This window comes from Dendrobates tinctorius, unplaced genomic scaffold, assembly GCF_039654945.1.
Source record: "Dendrobates tinctorius isolate UK_male_01 unplaced genomic scaffold, ASM3965494v1 ptg000230l, whole genome shotgun sequence".
Taxonomy (NCBI): Eukaryota; Metazoa; Chordata; class Amphibia; order Anura; family Dendrobatidae; genus Dendrobates; species Dendrobates tinctorius.
In genome coordinates, this window is record NW_027361897.1 from 7,664,008 (window position 1) to 7,688,058 (window position 24,051).

A 24,051-nucleotide genomic window follows, 5' to 3' on the forward strand; every position below is an offset into this window, starting at 1 on the left:
GAATACTATGTGCAATCAATTGGGGAACAATATTTTAAAAGTAGAAAATCCCTTTAACAATTTTCTTTAAGAAATTTGACGTTATACTTGCGCTAATTTGAAGGTTTTCCTGTGGCTGCTAATAAATCAGTGAACATTATTTTATATCCTGCAATATTGTTAGGCGGGGTTCATATAACATTTTTGCATCCTGATACTAATTTACTAATTTAGACAGTATAAATATAGATGAAAAAGTCAGTAGATCTGCCATAATTGTCACACTACCTCCTACAATTTTACACATTTTTGTAAATGTTAAACATTTTCCTGTTTTGCACCAGCTTTTGGGGGTGTACCTTTGTCTATATTTTGCACCTATAAACTAGTGCAAACCAGTAATAAATGTGGTGGATTTTACAGCTTAAAAATAAGCAGTAAATCCTTCTAATTAAACTTTTTTTCAGCAGAAATTATTAATTTGTCTAACTTGATTTGCTTTCAAATTTTGGAATCTAAATCCAGACTTCTGATGGAGCACCAATAGTAAATCTTATTTATTAGATGTTTTATATTAGTGTGGGGATTCACTTGCTTAATAGTCCATGGTTTCGGACATTAAATTGGGGGGACTCATTGGCAGTTGTTGGCTTAATCACATGCTAAAATTGAACTTTGTTTTGCCTTTTTTTGTTATTTCTACTATTTTTAAGGTTTAATCCTTGCTGTTTAATATTCTTTCATTGTATAATAAAAGTTTAGTTTTGGGATGAGCCAGGTTTTTGGTTGGTATATCTACTTTGTATTTTTATTCTAAATACATTTATATACCCTTTCCTGTGTATTCCTTTTTTATGTGTTATTTTTCCCACCTAAGCTTCGTTTGTCTATTGATATTTTTTGCATTTTCACTAATAGTAAATCTGACACAGTGTTTTGCTGAGCAAATTAGACAATCACCAGCAATGCAACAGGAAACATAAATGATATAGGCTTCCTTTTCCGATCTGGCGAAGAACTGGGATGAGAGTCGCTCTGTTTTTTTTTTCACTCATTGTAAGTCAATTGCGACAAGATGCGTCCTGTGTTATTGGGGCCTATTTATTGCTGAAAGCATTTTCTTTAAGTAGGATTGAAAAGCATTGCGTGAACCTAAGGCTGGGGTCACACTAACCGACACAAAATACGGTCCGTATTTTACATGCGTAATACGGATGAATGACCCCTAAATAGTGCTCCGTATGTCATCCGTAAGCAAGGTGTGGTTGCGTATTTTGCGCATGTCTACATCCGTATGCAATCCGTATGGCAAGATTTTCTCGCCGCCTTGCAAAATGGACATATAATGGAGCCCTATGTCAGGGTTTATAACAGAAACGAAATAATAGATATAGACACATAGAATGCATATATATATATATATATATATATATATATATATATATATATATATATATACACACAAGTCATTGAGATAAACATATATATATATATATATATATATATATACACTCACTGGCCACTTTATTAGGTACACCTGTCCAACTGTGTGTTAAGACTTAATTTCTAATCAGCCAATCACATGGCGGCAACTCAGTGCATTTAGGCATGTAGACATGGTCAAGACAATCTCCTGCAGTTCAAACCGAGCATCAGTATGGGGAAGAAAGGTGATTTGAGTGCCTTTGAACGTGGCATGATTGTTGGTGCCAGAAGGGCTGGTCTGAGTATTTCAGAAACTGCTGATCTACTGGGATTTTCACGCACAACCATCTCTAGGGTTTACAGAGAATGGTCCGAAAAAGAAAAAAAATCCAGTGAGCGGCAGTTCTGTGGCCGGAAATGCCTTGTTGATGCCAGAGGTCAGAGGAGAATGGGCAGACTGGTTCGAGCTGATAGAAAGGCAACAGTGACTCAAATTGCCACCCGTTACAACCAAGGTAGGCAGAAGAGCATCTCTGAACGCACAGTGCGTCGAACTTTGAGGCAGATGGGCTACAGCAGCAGAAGACCACACTGGGTACCACTCCTCTCAGCTAAGAACAGGCATCTGATGGCTACTTTCAGCAGGATAATGCGCCATGTCATAAAGCTCGAATCATCTCAGATTGGTTTCTTGAACATGACAATGAGTTCACTGTACTCAAATGGCCTCCTCAGTCACCAGATCTCAATCCAATAGAGCATCTTTGGGATGTGGTGGAACGGGAGATTCGCATCAGGGATGTGCAGCCGACAAATCTGCGCCAACTGTGTGATGCCATCATGTCAATATGGTCCAAAATCTCTGAGGAATGCTTCCAGCACCTTGTTGAATCTCTGCCACAAAGAATTGAGGCAGTTCTGAAGGCAAAAGGGGGTCCAACCCGTTACTAGCATGGTGTACCTAATAAAGTGGCCAGTGAGTGTATATATATATATATATACAGTATATATTTATATTTCACACAGTTCTTCATAGCAGAATAGCCGCTAATTAAATTGCCGGCTTCTATCAAAGGTTTAATGTCACCATACAATCGAATGGTGACATTAACCCTTTGTTAGATTAACCCACTCGCCACCACTATAGGGCAATGGGAAGCCCACGCATTTTTTAACAACGAATTAACCCCTTAAAATAACAACTACAACTCCCAAATTTTGCACACAAACCCTCATCTAATTATTAGTCAGGGACATATAAAAAAACATGAAATGAAATGCTTTACTAAATGTAAACCATGTGTCATTTCATGTCGGGTTGGGGAATGATTTGATAGAAGCCGGCAATTTAATTAGCGGCTATTCTGCTATGAATAACTCTGTGAAATATAAATATATATATATATATATATGTTTGTCAAAATGACATGTATGTATATATATATGTATTCTATATGTATATATCTATTCTTTCGCTTCTTTATTAAACCTGTCAGTGTGAGTTTACTGCATAGTGCACTGAATTGCCGGCTTTTCTAAAAGACACCGGGTGCGTATTTCTCGCAAGTTACATGTCTGGTCCGTGTGTAATGCGCATTTTTAGCGCACCCATAGACTTGCATTGGCGTACTATGGGCGTAGTACGCTGACAATCGCAGCATGCTGCGATTGGCACGGACCGTAGAATACGCCCGAGAAATATACGGCTGTTGGGAGCAAACCCATAGAGAATCATTTGTCCGTGTGTAATGCATGCTTTTAACGCCTCTCACTCGTCCATATTCCTCGCCAGTGTGACCTCGGCCTAAGGGTATGTTTCCATGGGGCATATTCCTTCAGTATTTGCTGCGGATTGGACGCTGTGTACAGCTGCAGCTTCCAATCTGCAGCATCCAGATGTTACAGCATTGTGGAGGGGATTTTATGAAATCCCATCTCTACTATGCATGCAAAGACTCAGGAGGCAGTCCTGTGTTATTGGGAACTTTTTATTGCTGAAAACATTTTCTTTAAATAGGATTGAAAAGCATAGCTTGAACCAAACAGGTAAAAATATAGTAGTAATATAACAAAACTAGCTGAAGAGCCTGGCTTTGCCCGGGCATAGTAACTAACTGTGGTTAGTCATAACAAATTATAATGATTATATTGCACATGAAAACATTTCACATCATATATTCAACACTACAGGTTTGCAACACAAATTAACTAAACTATTACCAAAGTATTGATAGTATTTTATTTTCAACTCATTCAAGAGCCTTTTGATAAACAACATTTTTGTGAACAGAATAGATTTTTGCAGTTCTAACTCTTGAACAGGCCACGTAAAGTTGACCATGAGAAAAGCATGGAGATTGCAAATCGATCCCTATTACTTTCAAGGACTGTCCCTAAGCCTTGTTAATGGACATTGCAAATGCCAGTCGAAGTGGAAACTGGAGGTGTTTAATATCAAAAAGCAAATCAGATGGAATGAGTGGAATTCTTGGAATGAAAATGTGCTCTCCTTGGTACATCCTGTTGCTGAGCTCTGTATCTAATCCTATCCTGTGTGATACAGTCTGCTGAGCCTTATATCTAATCCTATCCTGTGTGATATTGACTGCTGAGCTGTGTATCTAATCCTATCCTGTGTGATACTGTATGCTGAGCTGCGTATCTAATCCTATCCTGTGTGAAACTGTCTGCTAAGCCATGTATCTAATCCTCTCCTGTGTGATACAGTCTGCTGAGCTGTGTATCTAATCCTATCCTGTGTCATACTGTCTGCTGAGCCATGTATCTAATCCTATCCTGTGTGATACTGTCTGCTGATCCGTGTATCTGATCCTATCCTGTGTAATACTGTCTGCTGAGCTGTGTATCTAGTCCTATCCTGTGTGATACTCTCTGCTGAGCCATGTATCTAATCCTCTCCTGTGTGATACTGACTGCTGAGCCGTGTATCTATTCCTATCCTGTGTAATACTGTCTGCTGAGCTGTGTATCTAGTCCTATCCTGTGTGATACTCTCTGCTGAGCCATGTATCTAATCCTCTCCTGTGTGATACTGACTGCTGAGCCATGTATCTAGTCCTATCCTGTGTGATACTCTCTGCTGATCCATGTATCTATAATCCTCCTATCCTGTGTGATACTTGGCTCCCCCTGGGCTCCCCCTTCAGTCTTGAATTTCACCATCTTCAATCTACTAATAATAACCTTTATTTAAATATCACAAACACATTATGCATAGCTTTACGAGTCAGCAGCTAATATAAAACAGTCAAAAGTTACCAAGTTTGATTATCAAACAATTCAAGCAAAAATAATGATGACCCTGCTCTTCAGAGCTTACAATCTACAATGAGGTGGGGGTGACACCAATTGCAGGGGCTTATTTACAAAGAATGTACAACCATCTTGAGGAAATGGTGGGTAGATAAAGGCTGCATGAGCCTTTTGGGTATGGTTGAATTTGATGGTGAATTATGTTCAGAGAAGTAGAGAATAAGCTATATATATAGCTCAACTTATCTAATATATAAAAGAAGGAAAAAGATGCGGCACTCACCCAGATTTGCAGTGCAGTGTTTCTTTATTCATCCATTAAAGGTCACAAAATAAAGGATGGGCAGATAACATGAGGCATGCGGGGAAAAAAGGCGGACGACAGCCGTTTCACGTACACAGACGCTTCAACAGTTCCAGGTGTGTAATTACGTGATGTCATTTCCTTAAATAGGTCTATGACTAACAACAGGTGAACATTTAAAAAAACATGAATGACATTTTCAATTAGAAACAAGTAACATAATTACATCTTTATGCTGACTGCAGGAACAATCACAACAAGAAATTTTTCAAAAGCAGTGTATAAAGATCCTTACAAACAATTTTTTCTTTACAGAAAAATTGTTCCTTGTTTACAAATTTTTTTTACAGAAAATTTTTTTACAAAAATTTTTTTTCTCTCGTTACAAAAAATAGACAGATCCAACCTATCGTTCAGTCCTAAAGGACCCTGCACTTTAGATTTAATTATCCATCTGGCTTCGTGTCTCATCAAGACTTTATTATGATTACCACCTTGTGGTGGAAATTTTACAATTTCTAAACCAGCAAGGCGTAATAATTCAGGGTTGGAATTGTGTTTTTCTTGCATATGTTGTATCAAGCGCAAAGACCCTTTTCCTGTACTAATCGAATGATAATGTTCACGAAATCTTGTTGCAAGTGGTCTAATAGTTTTTCCTATGTAAAAAAATAAACAAGGACAAAACAAAATATATACCACAAATTTACTATTTACAAGAAATAAAATCTTTTACTCTATGCTGAACGGGTCCTATATTTAGAGGATTGGAAGTCATATGTAAGTGACCGTAATTACAGTTACCGCATTTAAAGTTCCCTTTTAGTGAATATTTTTGTAACCAGTTTTTATCAAGAGGTAACAAACGATTATGAACTATAAGATCAGCTATATTATTAGTGCGTTTATATGCAAATTGCGGAGCCATAGTACAGATTTCCTGCAAATCTTTATCAGAGCGCAAAACATGCCAATTTTTTCTGATGGCTGTGTGTATAACCCTATCAATGGAACTATGTTTAAAGCTAAAGAAAAATCTCTTTTGTGGATTTATTTCACTATGTATTTGTTTTTTATGGCGTTTAGTGACCCTCTTTAATAAATCACCTTGAGATATAGCTTTAACCCGTTCATGAGCTTCATTGAGAACACCAATGGGATAACCTCTCCTCAACAAATGGGTTAAAGCAATATCTCAAAGCATGTTTTTCCTGATGCTGAGCACCGCTATTCCCAGCAGTGTTTTATACACTGTGTGCCTGTGATTGATCCTCGACTTGTTGCTGGTGGATTAGTGCCTTGGTGCCGTTCATCTGGGCTTTCATTGAATTGTATCTAATACATAAAGCTCAATGTGTGTATGTTTGTATGTATGTGTGTATGTCCGGGATTGGCATCTGCACCATTGCAGCTACAGCCACAAAATTTTATGTACAGAGTATACCACCAACAAACACACATGATAAATCTCTTAAGAATCAAAAGTGTGTAGGATTATAGATTATCTATACAGCAGCATTCTTGGCACAATTTTTCCATCTGTCCCTCACACCAACCCGTACGTTGATCTGTTTCATTGGTTTTTGTATTAATTTTAATCAATAAAGTCTTTTCTATTTTGAATATAAATACTTTGTGGACTAGTCCATCATTGGTGCCATATGGCAACTGTGTTCTAGCCACAAAATTTTGCACAGTCACACGTCTGGACCCCGAGAGCATCATAGGCTATGTTGTAAGGTGAAATTTTAACCCCATGCGTTCCAATTCACCAAACAATTTTGCCCCAAGGTACATAATGGGGAAAAAGTGAAAGGAAAAGTGATGGAGGCAAATTGACAGCTGCCAGACGTGAACAAGGGGGACTTAAAGAATGAGAGCCATGGCGCCAAAGAGTATATACCGTACAGTTGTTAAGGTGGTGCCCTGACATGGGATATTCACCACACACGGGGATATGAACACACACACAAAATGCGCCATACACTACCACGTGCTTCAACACATATAGCACCCTCAGCATTCATTTCACCACACATACACCAACCTCGCCACATAAGGCTACTTTCACACATCAGGTTTTCGGCGTCAGGCGCGATCCGGCGTCGTGCCGGAATGCCGGATCCGGCAAATGTTTTGTAAAACCTGAAGTGCCGGATCCAGTTTTCTGCCGGATCCGTCTTGTTCTTGACAGACAAAACCGGATCCGTCTCATCTGGTTCATCCGTTTTTCTATCCGTTTTTCTATCCGTTTTTCGACGGATTACGCCGGATCCGGTTTTTAAAATTGACCCTTGTGGCCTTCCGAACGGGATTGGCTACTGGAAAACTAGATATAGCATGTTCCTACAGCCCTTCTTTGACAGGTTGTAGAGAAGAAAGTGCAGGTTGGAGAGAAGAGCAAGTTACTGGCGAAGATGGATGTTGTCATTGGAAATATTACCACTAGAAGTTCTGTGACGGTTTCAGGGACAATTTTCCACTATACTTTATGTCACCTCAAGGCAGAGTACACTGGGATGACAGAGTGTGAAAGATTTGTGCCCTAAACTTGTGTACCTTCTGGACCAACAGTATATACCTTTGCCAACCAAAGTTGGCTATCTTGTCATGGTCTTACTATTTTTAGCTTTAGGCCACAGGTGTGTACCTGGTTGTGTTTTATGCAAAGTATTTCACCTTTTAACAAAAGTTGTGTACATTGGTAGGAAATCACCAACAATAAACACAACTTTTTAGGTGAAATACTTTGCTTCAAACACAACCAGGAACACAACTGTGGCAAAAAGCTAAAATTTACCCACAGTTATATACCTGGTTTTGAATACCTTTTTACCTTTGAAATACCCTGTATTTAACCTTTTTTTAAAACATAGTTCGCCGCAGAAAGAAATGACAGACAACCATTGTGAAACGATAATTTAACTTTTATTTAAATTTTTTTTTTTTTTATGTTTTTAAAGTGCAAAAAACTTTTTTAATAAAGGTTTTAAACCCAATGGGCATTTTTATTACAACAAAAAAACATTACAAATCTGTGTACTGTGGGGTGGAAATACTGCTGGAGGGGCTGCGGGACACTTCGACACTGGGTGTGTGGAGAGAGGACTGGGATCGTGGTGGGGAAGGAACAGTTAGAGGTGAAGGTGTGGAAAAAGCTACAGAATGGGTGGACATGTGGGAGGCAGAAGAGGTGGTGGGCGGTGGAGTGGAGGGTTGGGCAGGGACTGTAGGAGCAGATGATGTTGATGGAAAGTTGTATGGGGAAGGAGTTTGGTACGGGGAAGGAGTTTGGTACGGGGAAGGAGTTTGGGACGGGGCAGGTTGCTGGAAGTGGGGAGATGTCTGGTACTGGTGAGGTTGCTGGTATGTAATAGGAGGGGGAGGATGGAAAGTGGCTGGAGGGGGTGCAGATGTAATAGGAGGGGGAGGATGGAAAGTGGCTGGAGGGGGTGCAGGTGGAGGAACTACAGTGGTGGGAGGTGGAGGTTGGGAGGTAACCTGCTGTGGAGCACCGTGGCACGAATGCATTACATGCATCTGCTGGGTAGGAGATAGTGTTGCCATGCGCTCCACAACAGACCTGAAAAAGGTGTGGTTTGGCGAAGATCTTGCTTCTGAATGCATGGTTTGCAGAAGTGTCTTCACCTCCAGAATGCTGGAGTTGATCTGCTGAAAGCCTGCAGAGATTTGCTCTGACAAGACTTTGAGACAGTTCTGGAAAGATGCATTCAGATGCAATAACTCTTGCGCATAACTCTTTTCCTGACCCCTCTGCCGCTGCCGCCCAGTACCCGCAGGTGTACTAGAGGCGGCAGGGGCAGAAGGGTGGGGTAAAGGGAAAGCGATCTCCTCACCAGCAGCTTCATGTAATGTAGGCGGCCACGATGCTCCTGTGCTGGTGGATGGGACAGATGGGTCGAATGTGTGGGAAGGCTGGGAAGGTGCAGATGTACCGGGGCGGTCGAAGTGTCCCTCGGTGCCGGTCTCCTCAGGGATCGCCTCAGAAGGGTCCAATCGTGCAGGCTCCCGAGTGCTGCTCACCGTGCTGTGTAATAAAGAGAAAAAAAACAATTAAAATACTGACATGGTATGGCCCTGGCTGAAAAAAAAAAGTTACATCTAACATTTTTTTCACATGTGGTGTGTAATATTTACCTTCTGGTGAGCATTGTTTCCCGGAGGAACGACAGGGCTTGTGCGTACTTGTACTTGCTCCTGCGTCCTCCAGATCCACTCGGGGCCCGCATCTCTTTATTGAACTCCTTCTTGAAACGATCCCTCACAGACCGCCACCGATTCACAATTCTGTTCCCTGAAACGAGAAAGGAGTGGTTAGTATACAACATCAGTGTTTCACAAACTCCAGTCCTCATGGTCCCCAGGGGTCATGTTTTCAGGATTTCCATAGTAAATAGAAATCCTGAACACATGATCCGTGGGGACCACGAGGACTGGAGTTCGGGAAACACTGGTTTACATCAAGCAACCGGTACTGTATATACTTACGCTCTTTAATCTGGGCCCGAGCTTCGAGGTCCTCCCAGCGGCCCACAAGGAGAGAACAGATTTCCTCCCAGAGTCGTCGGGTAATGATCAGGTCAGCGTGGCGGCGGTCAGCCATATTCCAGAGCGGCTCCCTTTCTCTGACGAGATCGATGAGGCGGTCCACATCAATCCCTCCATCCTCACCGTCAGAGTCGGGAGCACGCTGTGAAGGCTGTTAAAGAAAAAGACAAAAATAACATAATTAGCCTCCACAAAAGAAATGAAATAAAAAGTGCCTAAAAACAAAGCAAAAATATTTATACTTACACGCTGGTGACTGCCGCGTTGCTGTCGCCGACGACCCTGGGAGGCACTGCGAGGACCTCTTGGCCGAGCACCAGATTGGGAAGACTAGAGAAGAAAACAAAAAATGTTATGTCTTTGGATGTAGGCATTTGTTTGCTGTGTGTGGTCTGCAGAACATTGTTTTCTATGTGTTGTGTGTAGTGTGATGTTGTGTTTCTGCGTTTGATGCAAAAAACTTACCAATTGTGAGCCTACTCCAGGTGTCCACCCCTTCCTTCTTCTTCTGGGAGCTCCTCTTCATCTTGTGATTCCTGTTTTGAAATAAAAGGCAATGAATAGACATATATTACAGAGATGATGGATTTTGGAAATAAAAACTTACCGTCAAACGCTGACGATGCGAGGGAGGGCTCCCAGAAGAAGATGTGCTGTCCTGTTGATGGCCAGACTCCATGGCTGTGGGTATTGCTGCTGCCAGTGATGCCATTTCTGCTGCTGCTGCTGCTGCTGCATCTCTTTTGCGGCTGTTGAATAAAGAGAAACAAAGGGCCAATGAATATCTTGATATTCCATGGCCCTAGTTTGGAGGAATGGGGGATTTGATAATTACCGTCTCTCATCTGCTTCTGGACTCCCCTCCCATTCAGCATGCTGCTCCATTTGGGGTGGTGCTGATGGTGCTGCTGCTGCAGATGTCTGCTGCCTTCTCCTGCTCCTGGTTCTTGGCTTGGGTGGCATGTTGGGTGTGGCTGAGGGTCCCATTGTCTTGCTTTTATATATCTCCTGTGGGCAGAGCTACTGAGCATGCTCAGACCAAAAAAACCGGATCCGGCCACCGAATCCGGCTTTCGCCGGATCAGGCGCATTGCGGCGCTCATAGGCTTTCACTGTGTGGAAAAGCCGGACTCGCCGGATCCGGCGGGTACGGCTTTTTCGCCGGAGACAAAAAACGTTACAGTAGACGTTTTTTCCAGACGCCGGATCGCGACACATTGCGACACATTGCCGGATCCGGCGAAAACCGGATGAAACGCATGGCCATCCGGCGCGATCCGGCGCAAATGCAAGTCAATGGAGGGGAAACCGGATCCGGCATTGCATTTCGCCGGATCCGGTTTCTGTCAAAAGCGCCGGATCGCGCCTGACGGCGAAAACCTGATGTGTGAAAGAGGCCTAAAAGTCGAAACACAAAAGTCGCCACTCAAAACTCGCCACGCTGTCCCAGAGCTGTTTAAAAGATAAAAATGAGCTGTGATTGGTTGCTATCAGCAACAGTTTTCTTTGTAGACAGTTGTGGTAACTGAGGCCTATTATTCTTATCATTTCTATGGTGTTATCGTCCTTCTGTAAAGCTGGAAATAACACAATTTATTACCGTGCCAACACAGACAACCCTCTGACACAGACTACAGGGGGAGCCCAGTATCACACAGGATAGGATTAGATACACGGCTCTACAGTCAGTATCACACAGGATAGGATTAGATACACAGCTCAGCAGTCAGTATCACACAGGAAAGGATTAGACACATGGCTCAGCAGGCAGTATCACACAAGAAAGGATTAGATACACAGCTCAGCAGTCAGTATCACACAGGATAGGATTAAATACACAGCTCAGCAGTCAGTATCACACAGGATAGGATTAGATACACAACTCAGCAGTCAGTGTCACACAGGATAGGATTAGATACACAGCTCAGCAGTCAGTATCACACAGGATAGGAATAGATACACAATAGATACACGGCTCAACAGACAGTATCACACAGGATAGGATTAGATACACAGCTCAGCACACAGTATCACACAGAACAGTATTAGATACACGGCTCAGCAGTCAGTATCACACAGGATAGGATTAGATACACGTCTTAGCAGTCAGTATCACACAGGAAAGGATTAGATACACGGCTGAGCAGTCAGTAACACACATGATAGGATAAGGTACACTGCTCAGCTGTCAGTATCACACAGGATTGGGTTAGATACAAGGCTCAGCACACAGTATCACACAGGATAGGATTAGATACACGGCTGAGCAGTCAGTAACACATGATAGGATTAGATACACAGCTCAGCAGAAAGTATCACACAGGAGAGGATTCGGTACACAGCTCAGCAAACATTATCACACAGGATAGGGTTAGATACACAGCTCAGAAACAGGATGTGCCAAAGGAGAGGACATTTTCATTCCAAGAATTCCACTCATTCCATCTGATTTGCTTTTTGATTTTAAACGCCTCCAGTTTCCAGTTCAAATGCTACTTGCAATGTCCATTAACAATGCTCAGGGACAGTCCTGGAAAGTAGTAGGGATCGATTTAAGTCATAGGGATCGATTTGCAATCTCCATGCTTTTCTCATGGTCAACTTTACGTGATCTGTTCAAGAGTTGGAACTGCCAAAAATCTGTTCATCTTTGCACCGAAAGGAAAAACCAAACATGTTGTTTATCAAAAGGCTCTAGAATGAGTTGAAAATAAAATACTATCAATACTTGGGTAATCGTCTAGTTAATTTGTGGTGCAAATCTGTATTGTTGAATATTTGATGTGAAATGTTTTTATGTGCAATATAATCATTATAATTTGTTATAACTAACCACAGTTGGTTACTATGCCCAGGCAACGCTGGGCTATTCAGCTAGTGTATATATATATATATATATATATATAAAAATCCTATGAATGCCTATGGAGAAAAACCCGCACACCAGAAGACTTCATGCACTTCAAATTTATGTTAAGAATAGTGTTGAGCGATACCACCCGATATTGAAAACTATCGGATTGGATCGGCCGATCTAAAAAAAATATCGGGTATCGCCGATTCCGATCCCGGAAGTCCCATTCAAGTCAATGGAACAGAAATATCGGAATTGAAAAAAACCCTTTCTTTCCTTGTAGGTTAATTCTACATGAAGAAAAACAACTAATAATAATGTAGAATGTATTGGGGGAGGTGGAGGAGACATTAAAGTCATAGAGGTTTAGCCCAATCAAATGGAATAGCAGGAATAATTTTTTTTATTTTAAAGACGTTTGGCGTTACAAAGATATTGACTATGTTAACCTATTTTATATTTTGTCAGATACTGTATGTATGTTTCACTACTTCCATGCTCTTCACTTTCTTTTTTACTTCTCCCACACTTTCTCCTTCATGATCCTCAGAAGCCGCAGCATCTTTTTCATCAACTTCTTCTTCGCCTTATTCATCTTCTTCTTCTTCTTCTTCTTCACCTTCTTCCTATTATTTTTATTTTAAATTCTTCATATTCTTCTTATTCAACTATTATTCTTCTTCATATTCTACTTTTTCATCTTCTTCCTATTCTTCTTCTTCATCATATTCTTATTTGTGACAGGCATTCCTGTAGTTGCTATCTATAAAAGTTTGAAGATTACACCTTCAGGTCTGCCTGTCACAAAAGATTTACAACAGGATGTGTCCGCGTTCAGTTTGGCCTGCAGCAGCAGGCATTTTCCAGGGGCACCACAAGGAGGAACGGACTCACCCCCATACCCTGCTTAGTCTTCTTCTGCTTATAATTTAGATAATTAGATCATTTGCTCTTATTTTTAGTGTTATGCTTAATGTTCTTCTGCTTTTGGTTTTTCTGCTTCTTAGTCTTCTGTCTCTTGTTGTTCTGCATCTTGGTGGTTGTCTTCATGTTCTTTGTCCTCTTAGTCATCTTTTGAGGGTCATCTTTTTGGTCTTCTTTGGTGTGGTCTTCAGGGTCATCGTATTCAGGGTCATCGTCAGGGAGATCCAGAGTGAGAATCAAAAAACAATTCCACAAGCTTGAACTTGGAAAAGTAGCAGAAGGTACAAGAAGGCTGAGGAACTGCCAAGAACCAGCTGACGGTACTGGAACCCGGATGGGTAGCAGAAGCTGCAAGAGCAAATGAAACTAGCGAGGACCAGCTGACTGTGCTGGAACCCGGAGGGGCAGCAGAAGGAACAAGAGCCAATGGCACAACCGTGGACCAGCTGATGGTGCTGGAGCACGGTTACTAAGCAGGAGGTACCTGTGCTACAAAGCACTACAAAGGACCAGCAGACGTTGCTGGAACTCGGATACCAAGAAGGAGGCACCTAGGCCAAAGGCACTGCCGAGAACCAGCTGACGGTGCTGGAACCCGGATGGGTGGCAGAAGCTGCAAGAGCAAATGAAAGTAGCGAGGACCAGCTGATGGTGATGGAACCCGGAGGGGCAGCAGAAGGAACAAGAGCCAATGGCACAACCGTGGACCAGCTGACGGTGCTGGAACACGGTTACTAAGCAGGAGGTACCTGTGCTACAAAGCACTACCACGGACAAGCAGATGTTGCTGGAACTTGGATACCGAGAAGGAGGCACCTAGGCCAAAGGCATTGCCGAGAACCAGCTGACGGTGCTGGAACCCGGATAGGTAGCAGAAGCTACCCATGAAAAAGATAAAGTTGGAAGGCCGTGAGCCGGCCACTGTTACCGAAACCCACAGTCCTACAGGGGGTGCTTGTCCTATTGGCACTACGGAACCAGCCTTGCCACTTTGGTGGCAAAGTGACGTTGACACTACCTGGAAACAGCAGGCGCGCTGGACCAGGCTGGGCAGGAGGGAGTACCCATGCCAAAGACACTGCCGAGCAGCAACTGGCGAAGTTGGAGCCCAGGATCAATCACGGAGCAGGCTGAGACCTACTTGGAGCAAGTTTTATATCGGCTGTACACTACTACTGATTGTAACCGTGCTCCACTTAGGCCTCTGGCTCTACTGTCTCCAGTATTTCCCATGACCTCCAACCATGCCAGTTGCTGCTCTGAAGTGGCGTCTGCACAATCCACACTTGTTTCTGGGTTACAGGGGCTCGGTCACGTCAGTGGATCCCCTGATGTGTGCCCGGCAAAGTCTCCTGCTCTGTCCACATTCCCACTACTAGTAATGGGAATGTGGACAGAAATTGAGACCTTGCCGGACACACATCAGGGGATCGACTGACGTGACAGAGCCCCTGTAATCCAGGAACAAGTGTGGCTTGTGCAGACGCCACTTCAGAGCAGCAGCTTGCGGGGATGGAGGCCAGGGGAAATACTAGAGACAGTTGAGCCAGAGGCATCAGTGGAGCATGGTTAAAAATCAATAGTAGTGTGACTGTGTAGGCAGCAGGAGACTTTGCCATCCACACAGCAGGGGAGCAGCTGGCGTTACTGAACCCCACTGACACTGGAGCGAGTGTTTCTATCTGTGCGGATGGCACTTCCAAGCAACAACTGGCTGTGTTGAAGCCCAGGATCAATCACGGAGCAGGCTGAGGCCTACTTGGAGCAAGTAGAAAATAAGATGTTGCGTGATTTGGGAGGCAGCAGGAGACTTTGCCATCCACACAGCAGGGGAGCAGCTGGCGTTACTGAACCCCACTGACACAGGAGCGAGTGTTTCTATCTGTGCGGATGGCACTTCCAAGCAACAACTGGCTGTGTTGAAGCCCAGGATCAATCATGGAGCAGGCTGAGGCCTACTTGAGGCAAGTTTTATATCAGTTGTACACCACTACTGATTGTAACCATGCTCCACTTATGCCTCTGGCTCTACTGTCTCCAGGATTTCCCCTGGCCTCCAACCCCGCCAGTTGCTGCTCTGAAGTGTTGTCTGCACAATCCACACTTGTTCCTGGGTTACAGGGGCTCTGTCACGTTAGTCCATCCCCTGATGTGTGTCCGGCAAGGTCTCCTGCTCTGTCCACATTCCCACTACTAGTAATGGGAATGTGGACAGGGCTTGAGACCTTGCCGGACAAACATCAGGGGACAGAGCCCTTGTAACCCAGGAACAAGTGTGGATTGTGCAGACGCCACATCACAGCAGCAGCTGGCAGGGTTGGAGGCCAGGGGAAATACTAGAGACAGTGGAGCCAGAGGCATAAGTGGAGCATGGTTAAAAATCAGTAGTAGTGTGATTGTGTAGGCAGCAGGAGAGTTTGCCCTCCACACAGCAGGGGAGCAGCTGACGTTGCTGAACCACACTAACACAGGAGCTAGTGTGTTTTTCTCTGTGAGGACGGCACTTCTGAACACCAACTGGCGTTGTTGAAGCCCAGGATGAAGCATGGAGCAGGCTGAGACCTGATGTTTTTGGCATGTGGAGGCAGCAGGAGACATTGCCGTCTACACAGCAGGGGAACAGCTGACGTTACTGAACCCCACTTACACAGTGTGTGTGTACTGCTATAGTGTTTACAACCACCGTATATGGATACGGATGGATGCACACTAATAGAATAAAAAATTAGCTGCTATAAAAGAAAAATATGTGTGAGGCAGTGACGCATGCTGAGCGGCCTACAACCAGACGTAGCTGCAGGACACACTACTCAGAGTGAGCTGCACTCACACACAGTCAGAGACCTCTCAGACAGCCGTGAACAATGCAGAGAAGTGGGCACTAGCACTGAAAGGCTGCAGAAAGGCTCCGCTGTCTAATACTAGTGTTTACAACCAACGCATATGGATATGGATGGAAGCACACTAGTTAGAATTTATGAAAAATAAGCAGCTAGAAAAGAAAAATATGTATGAGGCAGCAGTGACGCACGCTGGGTAGCCTACAACCAGACGTGACTGAAGGACCCACTGCACAGCATGAGCTGCACTCACACAGCCCTTGCAGACAGCTGTGAACACTGCTGCTAGGCAAAAGAAAGCTACAGTGGTGGTTTATGTAGCCTGGGTAAAGCAGAATAGTTTTTTGAGAATCGTTATTTCTAACTGTCCCTCGCAGTCTTCAACAGCAGCCTGTCCCTAACTAAATTCACAGCAGAGTGAACAGAAATGGCAGTGGCGGCGGCTTTTATAGTGCATCATGACATCATTTCAGCAGCCAATCACAGCCATGCCAATAGTTAACATGCCTACATGCCTAACAGGATGTGCCCACACTTCTGAGGATTCCCATTGGCTGAATCAAATCGAGCGGGCTCATAGCATTATGTTAACTTCCGATTCCGGTATTCGATATGAAAAAAGTATCGGAACTAAGTATCGGAATTCCGATACAGCTAATATCGGCCGTACCCGATACTTGCGGTATCGGAATGCTCAACACTAGCTAAGAACCTATAACTCTGCCCTACACCTCGCCAAGCAGACCTACTTCACCACCCTGATCTCCTCATTAGTCAACAACCCCAAGAAACTTTTTGACACCTTTCACTCCCTCCTCAGGCCAAAAACAAGCCCCTATCACAGACATTTGTGCTGATGACCTGGCCCCCCACTTTATAGAGAAAACAGATAATATCCGTCAGGAAATCCACTCCCAACCACCAAGCGCTGTGACTCCCATCCCTCCCTGCATTTCCCTTGGCTCACTCTCCACATTTGATCCCATCACAGAAGAAGTCTCCAGACTCCTCTCTTCTTCTCGTCTGACTACATGCACTACTGACCCAATTCCCTCACATCTCCAGTCTCTCTCTCCTGTCATCACAACTCACCTAATTACAATCTTTAACCTCTCCCTCTCCTCGGGCATTTTTCCATCCTTCAAACACTCTATCGTTACTCCATTACTAAAGAAACCTACTCTCAACCCATCCTGCACAAAAAACTACAGACCAGTCTCCAGTCTCCCCTTCATCTCTAAACTTTTGGAGTGCCTAGTCTACTCCCGCCTTATCCACTACCTCTCCACTCACTACCTCCTAGACCCTTCACAGTCCAGCTTCCGCCCCCTACATTCGACTGAAACTGCACTCATCAAAGTTACCAATGACCTTCTGACAACAAAATGTAATGGTGACCACTCTCTGCTCATTCTTCTCGACCTTTCTGCAGCTTTTGACACTGTTGTCCACAGTCTCCTACTCTTTAGGCTCCAGTCACTAGGCATTAAGGACACTGCTCTCTCCTAGTTCTCTTCCTATCTCTCTGACTGCTCCTTCAGTGTTTTGTTCGCTGGCTCTGTGTCATCTCCTCTTTCTCTTGCTGTCGGGGTACCTCAGGGCTCAGTCCTTGGCCCCCTTCTCTTCTCTCTCTACACGGCCCCAATTGGACAGACCATCATCAGATTTGGATTTCAGTGCCATCTTTATGCTGATGACACACAACTATACATGTCCTCCACTCAACTTACTCCTGCTGTACTACAGAACGCCAGTGACTGTCTGTCCACAGTCTCCAACATCATGTCCGCTCTCTATCTGAAACTCAACCTCTCAAAAACTGAACTTCTCCTGCTTCCACCGTCTACTAGCATCTATAAATCTGACATTTCCCTCTCCGTGGCACCATAACAACACCCCAGCAGCAGGTGCTCTGTCTGGGTGTTATGCTTGACACCAATCTCTCCTTCACATCCCATATACAATCTATTGCCCCCTCTTGCTGCTTACACTTAAAGAACATCTCTAGAGTCTGCCCTTTTCTCACCATAGAAACAACAAAAACCCTCATTGTCACTCTGATCCACTCCCGCCTCAATTACTGCAATGCTCTATTAATTGGTCTCCCCGTTACCCAACTTTCCCCTCTCCAGTCAATACTTAATGCAGCAGCCAGAGTCATCCATCTGGCTAATCGTTACTCGGATGCGTCCACTCTTCGCCAGTTCTTACATTGGCTGCCCATTCATTATAGGATCCAATTCAAAATACTTGTTCCCACAAAGATCTCCAAAGTGCAGCACCCCCCTACATCTCCTCCCTCATTTCTGTCTATCGGCCTAACCAACCGCTGCGCTCTGCAAACGACTTTCGACTATACTCGGCACTAATCCTTACCTCCCACTCCCAACTCCAAGACTTCTCTCACGCTGCCCCAATCCTCTGAAATGCTCTACGCCAAGAAATTCGGACTATCCACAATTTGCACAGTTTTAGGCGCTCCCTCAAAACGCATTTGTTCAGAGCGGCCTTTCATGTTCACTAATCTAAGTCATTTTATGTGTAACTGTGCGTGTGTAGCTCATTCACCAGCTCCATCTATCCCTCACTCCCTCAAGCTGGCTGGACCATCATTGTATACACTTAATTGTAAATACACACCTGTACTTTGTACCTCCCCACCTCATTGTAGATTGTAAGCTATCACGAGCAGGGTTGTCATATTTTGCTTTAATGATTGTATTGTTATCGTTGTTACTTATGACTTGTGTTTTTAAACTGTTAAACTGTAAAGCTCTGCGGAATATGTTGGCACTATATAAATAAAGATTATTACTATATATATAAAAAGGACTTTGATAAGGGAAGGTGATAGGCCGCACTAAACACATGTTTTTCGGGAGCACCTAAAAATGTCTAAGTGGTGGTACTCCTAGTTTCATGGGGTACAAAGGGTAAGAGGTGAGTCATCTAGGTAGGAGATTGAATTGAACTGGACAAAGTCCAGATCAGGGGTGTTACCGTCTTTGTACGTCGCAGAGTTTGAAAGTTGTGAGAGGCCACGAGAATTGGCAAAGAAATAAAATCTGGGATGCAGTAGGGGAGGTGGAGCTGTTGAAATCTCCCAGGATAAGGGTTGTCAATTCTGAGGACACGAAGTGTGGCCACAACACATAAAAGTGGTTAAGGAAGTGTCACGATGACCCATCCTGTGTGACGCAACCAGCAGGCAGGTAACTAGAACAACAGGACGCGGCATGTGATACTGTCCAGTGTGACACGGCTAAAACAACAAGACAAAGGGAAAGGAAATGGATACAACAGTGGGCCCTGCGATAAGGAAAGGGGACGTGGAGACCTCCTGCACTCCCCTGAGTCAGTGTCCCTAACGCTCCTAGCGTTCGCTATGCCGTTCCGCACCAGGTGCCGATCAGGAACCTGTCGCTCTAGCACACCCTACACCTATCCCTTGCTAGGGAACTGGGTGGTGCAGGGACTGGCCCCACCGCTGTACTAATACACACTAAGGAAAAAACACAAACAGGTAGACACCACTTAGCTTTACTCTGTTGCACTTGCTCCTGGCAACAGAGTACACCACCAGTATGCAGCTCTCCTCCTGAATCACTGCCACCAAGCTCTGTCAGAGCTACAAGGAAATCCCTTATGACTCCTTCCACACCAGGCTAAGACAGTGCAGCAAGGAACGCTCTCCAGCTCCTTCCTCCACCAAGGATAGTTGAAATGAACACTATCACCAACACTGATTGCAACACCTGTGACTCTTTTATAGCAGAGCCAGCAATCACACCTGCATAATAAACATGTGCACTTAACTAAAGAAACTAGAGTGCAATGACGCTCACCACCAGGGGGGGCAAACTTAGAACAAACGACACCACAGTGCAATAATCCTAATGGCCACCGGGGACAAAAACCAACTCCAAGCACAGCTTAGGAAAAAAAAGGTTACCTGTGTTTTTTATATGTCCTGATCCAGCATGGATCATGACAGGAAGTGGGAGGGTGAGCTTGGGGGCCGATATATGACTGCTACTCTGAGGGAGAGGGGATGAAACACCCTGATTGTGTGAACCTCAAAAGAAGAATGGGGTCCAATCTGCCTGCATTTTTTTATTGGGTTAAAAACAGGATTGTTGTTGGCAGTGAGGAGTGTAGGGTTATCGTGGAGATAGCAGTGATCATATAGCGGGACATATGCATATTCTATCTGTTGTAATCTGAACAAGGATAAGCTGTACGCTCACTATTACTTTTCTGAGAACTAATTATTGCGAACAGCCTGCGGCCTCCTCGGATGATTTGTGGCCCAAACGTGTCATTGTCTGGACGATAGGGGCCAGCTGAGAGGTATTCACTAATAAGATTACAGCGCTTGTTTCTGTATGACTCATGGCCTGTGATCATTGTGATTATTGCAAGGCCACTCCAATTTGTTGGCCACAGAAATGTAGCCTTTCCGCCTTATGGATACAGACGGTTTCCGAAAGCTGACGGCCGAAGCAGTCCCCCCAATACCAGTTGCCCGGTCACCATTACTTCTGTAAGAAAGATGTGCCTGCACTACAGCAACAAGTTGCAAACAACATCACCTGTTCACTGAAAAATTATATGACTGCCAGGGTGCATTTCAACAATGACACCTGGATGAGCAAGCATGGACAGGGGCATTACATTTAGATGACTGGGCACTGGGTGACTCTAGTGGCAGTAGGTGCAGTCAGGAAAGGGGCGACTCCACAATTTTTGCAATTCTCAAGGCTTGAAAGGCACTTGAGGATGGAAAAATAAACCAAAACACATCATAAGATGGATAACAAAACTACCAGACTAGAGGTGGGAGAACTAAACTACTAAATAGCTTGAGTTGGTGAATAAATTACTACACACCAGGGGATGGAGACTTAAAGAAAGTCTTGGAATCCCCAGGGCTTGTGGAACAAACCTCTGTATCTAATACTTCCTCCAGTGCTTCTGCCTCCTCCACCTCCTTTAGGGCCTCCACCTGTGCCTTCAACCTCTGCCTTAATGAAACAGACATTACAATACTGCAGAGGGAATCCCCCCACCTCTGGACTGTGCAGCCACGGCTCACCGCAATCAGGCAGTGTTTAAATTAATATGCCTTTTAGATGACACAAATCAACAGTTGTGGACAGCTATCCATGCCGAGGTTGAGTAATGGCTGCCTACACTCATCCTGGAGCCAGGTCGTGTGTGATAAAGGTGCAAACCTGGTGGCGGCCCTATGCCGGGCCAAACTTACACATGTGCCTTGCATTGCTCGCATCCTCAACCTAATGGTACAGCAATTCCTACACCACTGTCCCAGCATGAATATGCTGCTGTAGAAAACACTGGTCGTTGTGTGTTCACTTTCACTATTTCACTTAAGTTGGTATAGAGATCTTTCAGAATACCAGTTAACGGATTGATATGCAAAGTGACCACACTGTGGAATTCAACTCCATACATGTTGCAGTGACGGTGACGGTGGCAGTAGCACCGAGACTTGGTGCATTATGACATTTTGCATAGCCTGGCACATCACAGTACAGATGTGGTGCAATTCACACTTGTGTAGAGGACACAAATGAAGGACCTCTGCACCCTTCTGCATGTTTTCAAAATGGCTGCTAAGATGGTTAGCGGTGACAATGCTGTCATCAGCACCACTATTACTGTCATCTAAATACTGGACCACACTTTATATAGTCTGGGTAAGGAGGTGGTGGTGGTCTTGGGGGAAGACGAGAAAGCAGAGTAGGATGTTTTAAGGGTTAACAATATCTCTAAGTTCAGGTCTGTCATCTCACAGGCAGTTGCCATGGGAGGAACAAATGGAGAAGGATCAAGAAAAGGATAAGAAGGAAGAGGTGATGACGCGCACCAGTTCGGAGATGAAGAGGATGATGATTCCCTCTGTTGTCCATGGTTGCCACAAGGGGACGGAGGAAGAAAGCTTGAGTGTTATCCTGCCACCAACACACTGTGGAGTTGGACCTCATGAAAGAGCCATGTGCACCTTCTTGCAGCACTATCTGCAACATGATTGTTACCCGTATAGTTATGATTCAAAATAGTGCTGATTTCTGTGTGCCAGTGTGTTCTAGCCATGATACAAAAGTACATTTCGCCAGTTGCCTCCCCCCCAAAATGGGACGCGCCCATTCTGCAGTATCAAAATATGCTTGAAGACAATCTTGACAGTGTTTTTCTCTAAGACAGCAGTGATGCACATAGATTGCATCACAGTGAAAGGCTTTCAACCACAGAAAAGTTGAGTCGTCAACGCAAAAAACATTAGCAGCCTTGCAGCGCTGCAGTCCTGTGTTCCAATCCCACCAAGAACAGCATCTGGAAAGAGCTTATATGTTCTAACCGTGTATGCAAGGGTTTCCTCCCAGTAGTAATTTTTCTACCCACACTCCAAAGACATACAGATATTAAGTTTCGATTGTGTGTCCCAATGGTGACAGTTGCAATAATGTCTTTAAAGTGAATGTTGAATTATTGGCACTATATAAGTAATAAAGAAACATTTAAAATTGATGCTCAGCCACTCTCAGATGGCACAAATATCAGTTTTGTTGATAAATATTGTCAGAAAAATGTAAGAATAGAAAAATGGGTAGTTGACTCAATGAGAGTGGAGGACTGCCGGTCTCGATGGCCTACTGCTGAAGGAAATACACATGAAGGAGACTCAACTAAGAGTCTACACATTTCCAAAAATATATTGGCAGACACCAACAAAGTGGCATCAATTTCACCACAGTAGAAATAGTATAATAGGGACTGACAGGTATTCCACTACACGAAACTCAGCAGATGTACAGAGTGGGCCATTTATAAGGATACACATAAATAAAATGGGAATGGTTGGTGATATCTTCTTCCTGCTTGTGGCACATAAGTATATGGGAGGGAGAAAACTTTTCAAGATGGTTGGTGACCATAGCGGCCATTTTGAAGTCAGCCATTTTGGATCCAACTGCATTTTTTCCAATGGGAAGAGGGTCATGTGACACATCAAATTTATTGAGAATTTCACAAGAAAAACAATGGTGTGCTTGGTTTTAATGTAACTTTATTCTTTCATGAGTTATTTACAAGTTTCTCTTTGTTTACAGCAATTGACATGTTGCAGAGGTTAACACGTGAGGAGCGGATGGAAATTGTGTTGATGTCTGGTGAACGCAATACCCGGGTCATTGCAGCAGATTTCAATGCAAGACACCCTACTCGAGAAAACTGTCACCATTCCCATCTTGTTTAGGTGTATCCATATAAATGGCCCATCCAAAAAAGTTTGCCTCATCACTGAACCTAATGTTATGTTTAAACTGAGGGTCCTTTTCCAATTTTTGTTTTGCCCATTCTGTAAATTCAGCACTTGTTTTGCCCATTCTGCAAATTCAGCGCACCGATCTGGGTCACCAACCATTCCCATTTTATTTATGTATATCCATATAAATGGCTCACCTTGCACACCCAACCACAAGTGCACACATTTCCAAAAATGAGTTGGAGACACCAACAAAGTGGTATCAATTTCAAGAGAGTAGAAATAGTATAATAGGGGCCGGTGCATCTTCCACTACAGCTAACCCAGCTGGGACACTCAACCAACAGTGTACACATTTCAAAAAATTAGAGGCAGAGACCAAAAAATTGTCATCAATTTAGACCCCATTTAGACCTCTAACAACAAGCCTAATCCCCATTCCACAACGACCTCGCTTTTTCCCAGTCATGTCACTCACAAGGTGTGCTATGTATTAACAACTAAAAATTTTAGCTGCACCACCTCTGCACAGCTGAATTTCAGTGGCACTAAAAGAGAAGGTGAAATATGGTGTGCTAAATTGAGTTAATCACAG